Source organism: Schistocerca nitens, chromosome 6, assembly GCF_023898315.1.
Source record: "Schistocerca nitens isolate TAMUIC-IGC-003100 chromosome 6, iqSchNite1.1, whole genome shotgun sequence".
Taxonomy (NCBI): domain Eukaryota; kingdom Metazoa; phylum Arthropoda; class Insecta; order Orthoptera; family Acrididae; genus Schistocerca; species Schistocerca nitens.
Genome location: NC_064619.1, coordinates 510,428,871 through 510,435,873, shown reverse-complemented (window position 1 = coordinate 510,435,873; position 7,003 = coordinate 510,428,871).

Here is a 7,003-nt window from a genome sequence, read left to right as displayed (position 1 = left end):
ACTCTGGCAGAAATTATAAGTTGAGAATTCAGCTAATTGGCAGACACATTCTGCCAGGTAGTGACTGCGATTCATAACAACAGTGGTGGAACCTTTGCCTGCAGGTAGGATGATTAGGTCAGGATTTGTTTTGAGGTTGTGTATGACTATTCTTTCTTCTACCGAATGGCTGGCATTCTGAGGAAGGGACCTGGGAAAGGACAGCGAGGTCAGAGGAAGGAATTCCTGGAAAGTGACCAGTGAGTGGTTAGGTGGGAGAATCCAATTGGATGGTGATATGAATTGGGAGAGGGAGGGTTTATTGTTGGAATTAGGGTAGTTTTTGTTGGAGGATCTGGCAGCAAATAAGTGTTTCCATTGCAGGGACTGAGAGAAGGAGCGCAGGTCTTTGACAAGTCCAGCATGGTTAAATTTGGGTGTAAATGTGTGAACGGTGCATGTGAGTGTCTTTTAATTGTGCCTGTCAACAACTTGACGTGTATTCTGTATGGTACGTAGCAATCTGTCTATTCCTACATTGTTGTGTTCTGTTTGAGTTTAAAAAAAAGGGTGAAAGCAGTAGATTCAATTCAAAACGCCTGTGTCCTGTACTGAGTAAGTCCTATCCAGAAAGTAAGTTGTATCATTTCGAGTATGATCATTTTGGGATAAATTAATTACCACATTCGGGAAGACAAACAGGTGTTGATGAAGGATGGTTCTGCAATTTACTGCTGTGGTCAATGACAGTGTATCCGATAACTGGCTAGCGTGACGACCAATTAACCTTCATGTGACACTTGCCTTCAATAGTCATATTCAGGTTGAGGTTAAAAGAAAAGAAAGAGGATTATGGTACAATGTCTTGTCAAAAACAAAATTAGATGCGAAGCAGAATCTTGAACAGGGAAGGAAGTCGTCTGTGCCCTTTCAACGGACTGATCCTGCTATTTGTCATAATAGATTTAAGGAGGTCACTGTAAACCTAAATCAGTGTGGCTTGATGGCAATTAGGAGTACTGTGTGGAAACTTGATAAGGAGAAAACAATGGATAAACCATAACAAAAATTATCTCAAACAATGGTCTGGATACAGCCACAAAATGTATGTTGTTGTTGTGGTCTTCGGTCCTGAGACTGGTTTGATGCAGCTCTCCATGCTACTCTATCCTGTGCAAGCCTCTTCATCTCCCAGTACCTAATGCAACCTACATCCTTCTGAATCTGCTTAGTGTATTCATCTCTTGGTCTCCCTCTATGATTTTTACCCTCCACGCTGCCCTCCAGTACTAAATTGGTGATCCCTTGATGCCTCAGAACATGTCCTACCAACCGATCCCTTCTTCTAGTCAAGTTGTACCACAAACTTCTCTTCTCCCCAATCCAATTCAATACTTCCTCATTAGTTATGCGATCCAGCCATCTACGCCCCAGAATTCTTCTGTGGCACCACATTTCAAAAGCTTCTATACTCTTCTTGTCCAAACTATTTATCGTTCATGTTTCACTTCCATACATGGCTACACTCCATACAAATACTTTCAGAAACGACTTCCTGACACTTAAATCTATACTCAATGTTAACAAATTTCTCTTCTTCTGCAATGCTTTCCTTGCCATTGCCAGTCTACATTTTATATCCTCTCTATTTCGACCATCATCAGTTATTTTGCTCCCCAAATAGCAAAACTCCTTTACTACTTTAAGTGTCTCATTTCCTAATCTAATTCCCTCAGCATCGCCCGATTTAATTCGACTACATTCCATTATACTCGTTTTGCTTTTGTTGATGTTCATCTTATATCCTCCTTTCAAGACACTATCCATTCCGTTCAACTGCTCTTCCAAGTCTTTTGCTGTCTCTCATGGAATTACAATGTCATTGACGAACCTCAAAGTTTTTATTTCTTCTCCATGGATTTGAATACCTACTCTGAACTTTTCTTTCGTTTCCTTTGCTGCTTGCTCAATATACAGATTGAATAGCATCGGGGAGAGGCTACAACCCTGTCTCACTCCCATCCCAACCACTGCTTCCCTTTCATGTCCCTCGACTCTTATAACTGCCATCTGGTTTCTGTACAAATTGTAAATAGCTTTTCGCCCCCTGTATTTTACCCGTGCCACTTTCAGAATTTGAAAGAGAGTATTCCAGTCAACACTGTCAAAAGCTTTCTCTAAGTCTACAAATGCTAGAAACGTAGGTTTGCCTTTCCTTAATCTAGCTTCTAAGACAGGTTGTAGGGTCAATATTGCCTCACGTGTTCCCATATTTCTACGGAATCCGAACTGATCTTCCCCAAGGTTGGCTTCTACTAGCTTTTCCATTCGTCTGTAAGGAATTCGCGTTAGTATTTTGCAGCCGTGACTTATTAAACTGATAGTTTGGTAATTTTCACATCTGTCAACACCTGCTTTCTTTGGGATTGGAATCATATTCTTCTTGAAGTCTTAGGGTATTTCGCCTGTCTCATACATCTTGCTCACCAGATGGTAGAGTTTTGTCAGGACTGGCTCTCCCAAGGCTGTCAGTAGTTCTAATGGAATGTTGTCTACTCCCGGGGCCTTGTTTCGAGTCAGGTCTTTCAGTGCTCTGTCAAACTCTTCAGGCAGTATCATATCTCCCATTTTATCTTCATCTACATCCTCTTCCATTTCCATAATATTGTCCTCACGTACATCGCCCTTGTATAGACCCTCTATATACTCCTTCCACCTTTCTGCTTTCCCTTCTTTGCTTAGAACTGGGTTTCCATGTGAGCTCTTGATATTCATACAAGTGGTTCTCTTTTCTCCAAAGGTGTCTTTAATTTTCCTGTAGGCAATATCTCACTTACCCCTAGTGAGATAAGCCTCTACATCCTTACATTTGTCCTCTAGCCATTTTGCACTTCCTGTCGATCTCATTTTTGAGACGTTTGTATTCCGTTTTGCCAGCTTCATTTACTGCATTTTTATATTTTCCCCTTTCATCAATTAAATTCAATATTTCTTCTGTTACCCAAGGATTTCTACTAGCCCTCGTCTTTTTACCTACTTGATCCTCTGCTGCCTTCACTACTTCATCCCTCAAAGCTACCCATTCTTCTTCTACTGTATTTCTTTCCCCCATTCTTGTCAATTGTTCCCTTATGCTCTCCCTGAAACTCTGTACAACCTCTGGTTTAGTCAGTTTATCCAGGTCCCATCTCCTTAAATTACCACTTTTTTGTAGTTTCTTCAGTTTTAATCTACAGTTCATAACCAATAGATTGTGGTCAGAGTCCACATCTGCCCCTGGAAATGTCTTACAATTTAAAACCTGGTTCCTAAATCTCTGTCTTACCATTATATAATCTATCTGAAACCTGGAAGTATAATTACTGATATACATCTGCTGGCACAAAGAAGGTGTTTCGTGTTATGAAATGCTTCACAGAAATGTGTCCTTCATGGTTGACATTTGTTGCTGACAAATGAGATGCCTTGTAGTTGCAGAGTAACAAATTCGACCTGGAAGACAGCACTAAGGAGCTTTGTTGGCAAACATGTCTATTGCACATCTTCTAATTTGGCACTCACATGTGTTTACCTTTCTTGTCCCTTATTTATCGACCACCAAGAAAATCAGTTTTTGTTTGTTTTGTTTATTGCATTTTAAATGTGTCTTAACTCATAATCAGCAAGTCGCTACATGTGTGGGATTGAAAAACTGCCTGCGCATCATCAGACAGTTTTCAAAGACAAGTTGGACTATATTGTTGAGAATTTCCCTGATATTTGTGTCTATATTGTTCAATAACCTAACAGAAAATGCTATTAATATGCACTATGCTAATACAACTGATTTCTCATCATAATACCATACAATGAATGGCTGACTTAATGAAACGAGAAGCCTGATCATACTCATAACATATTGCAACGTGGCTTTGAGAGTAGTTGCTGAACGTAACATAGTCGACAGAGTATTCAGTGATAAGATTTCATTAACAGATCTGTGTATTTTCAGTAGCAGTTCCTCAGTATTTTATATTGGTGATCTCTCAATCTATTGGTTACTGAACATAGTGAGACATCTTATGATGACAAAATTTCTACGTTCGATATAGCTGTTTGTAAGTCTGTCACAGGGGAGGTAAAGTATTATTCTCATGCCAGTTTGGAAATGAGAGCTACTACCCCATACTCTTTACAGTGCATCAACATTTTCAGGGCACAAGCAACCAACTACAGCGTTCATTGACTTCTCATTACTCTTGTGATGGCTGATACAGATAAGTCACAATGTAAACAATGAGATTAGTTGTAGTTGCTTCTTGTAAGTAATTTCTCGTGTCTGTAAACATATATTTGGTAAGTCAATGACACACCAAAGTGGAATTCACTCGCAATCTTTGATTGGTATGCCACAAATATATCAAGTGAATCATATGCAGAATCTCACACATTTTAATTTTTTAGGGTAAGTTATCACGTTTTGTACCCAGAAGGTGTATTTTAAATGTCATTTTGTAATTCACTTTGCTCTTCTGTGGAGTTTACTAGACGGCAGCATTACCTCTCACAAATCTAATAGAAATGTTCTGATTGTCTGCTAAATAGTTAATATAAATTAGAAATAACAGAAGGTCTACATCATTTTACTTGCGGAATCACACTCATCTCTTCCATTTCATTAGGTGACATCCCATCAGTTACTGCGAACTGTGACTTTTATAATAGGAAATCATGAAGCCAGTCTCACAACTGAGACAATAGTCCATAGGAAAGCAATGTGGTTGGAAGCCACTTACAAGAAACAATGTTAAAAGCTTTGTTGGAACTGTATTAACATAGAATCAATTTGAGAGCCCCAGTTATCAGTATATCATGCAAATAAAGTGGCAGCTGAGTCTCACAAGAGTGATGCTTTCCATATCCATGCTGGTTTGATGTCAATAGGAAATATATTTTAGGGTATTTCATAACACGTGATGACTGGGTGTTGTGTGCTGTCCTTAGGTTAGTTAGGTTTAAGTAGTTCTAAGTTCTAGGGGACTGATGACCATAGATGTTAAGTCCCATAGTGCTCAGAGCCATTTGAACCATTTCATAACATTGGAACAACGTATTTGTTCACATGTCCTGCTACATGTTGATGTCATGAAATGGATCTGTAACTCAGTGGATTACATTTATATTCTTTCATATGAATTGCAGTGGTCTGTGCAAATTTACCTTCTTCTCCCTCACTAGAATACTGTTCATGACATCATAGGAAAAATAATTAACCCATTGCATCACTGATGCACAAGATGCACTCCTAAGTTGTTAGCCCACTCAAGAAAAACATTGCCTGTCAAAACAAAATTGTCCTGCTACAATTACAATATGGTTATGACATAGTGGAACATGTATGGGGAGCTGTGATATTTCTGATATTCCTGGAATGACAGAATTACCTTGCAAGATTCACTTGATATATTCATGGTATACTAATCAAAAGGACCGATGACCGTAGCAGTCTGGTCCCTTTAATCCCACAAACCAACCAACTAATCAAAGATTGTGAATGAATTCCACTTTGGTGTGTCGTCGACTTATCAAATATATGTTTACAGACATGAGAGATTACTTACACAAGCAGCAACAACAACTAATCTCATTGTCTACAATGCGAATTATCTGTATCAGCCATCACAAGGGCAACGAGGAGGCGATGAGTGCTGCAGTTGGTTACTCACTCCCTGAAAATGTTGATACACTGTAAACAATAAGAGAGAGTAGCTTTCAATTCCAAACTGGCATGAGTATAACACTTTACTGCCACTGTGTCACACCTACAAAAAGCTATATCGAACTCAGAACAACATCTTTAGTAATTTTTTCCTCTAAAGATGTCTCACTATTTTCAGTAACCAATAGATCTAGAGGTAAGTAACTTAAAATACAGTGGAACTGCTACTGAAAATACAAAAATATGTTAATGAAATCTTATCAACGAATACTCTGTTAATTGTGATTTATTCAGCAACTACTCTCGTAGCAACATTGTCATATTTATGGGTATGACCTGACTTCTTGTTTCATTAAGACAGCCATTCATTGTAGGGTCTTATGATAAGACACCAGCTGTATTAGTGCAGTGCATATTAATAGAATTTCTCGTTAGTTTATTGAACAATATAGACACAAATACCAGGAACATTGTCAACATTACATTCCACCTCATCTTTGAAAACTATGTGATGATACACAGGTAGTCTTTCAATCCTATGCATCCAGCAACTTGCTGATTTTGAGTTAAGCCACAATTAATACACAATCACCATAACAAAACAAAGAAAAACTAACTTTTTTGGTGGTTGATCGATAAGGGGCGAGAAAGGTAAAGACATGTGGGTGCCAGATTAGAAGACATGTGATAGGCATGTGTGCCAACCAAGCTCCTTAGTGCTGTCTTCCAGGCAGGATTTGTTACTCTGCGACTGCAAGGCATCTCATTTGTTGGCAACTGCGAAGAAAACATCGCTGTGAAGCAGTTCGCAACATGAGATGCCTTCTTTGTGCCACCAGATTTATATCAACAACCATACATTTAGTGGACATATGCAGACCACTGTTTGAGATGATGTTCGTTATGGCTTACCCACTGTTTTCTCCTTAAGTTATCATGTTGTTGTTGTTGTTGTGGTCTTCAGTCCTGAGACTGGTTTGATGCAGCTCTCCATGCTAATCTACCCTGTGCAAGCTCCTTCATCTCCCAGTACCTAATGCAACCTACATCCTTCTGAATCTGCTTAGTGTATTCATCTCTTGGTCTCCCGCTACGATTTTTACCTTCCACGCTGCCCTCCAATGCTAAATTTGTGATCCCTTGATGCCTCAGGACATGTCCTACCAACTGATCCCTTATTATAGTCAAGTTGTGCCACAAACTTCTCTTCTCCCCAATCCTATTCAATACCTCCTCATTAGTTATGTGATCTACCCACCTAATCTTCAACATTCTTCTGTAGCACCACATTCCGAAAGCTTCTATTCTCTTCTTGTCCAAACTATT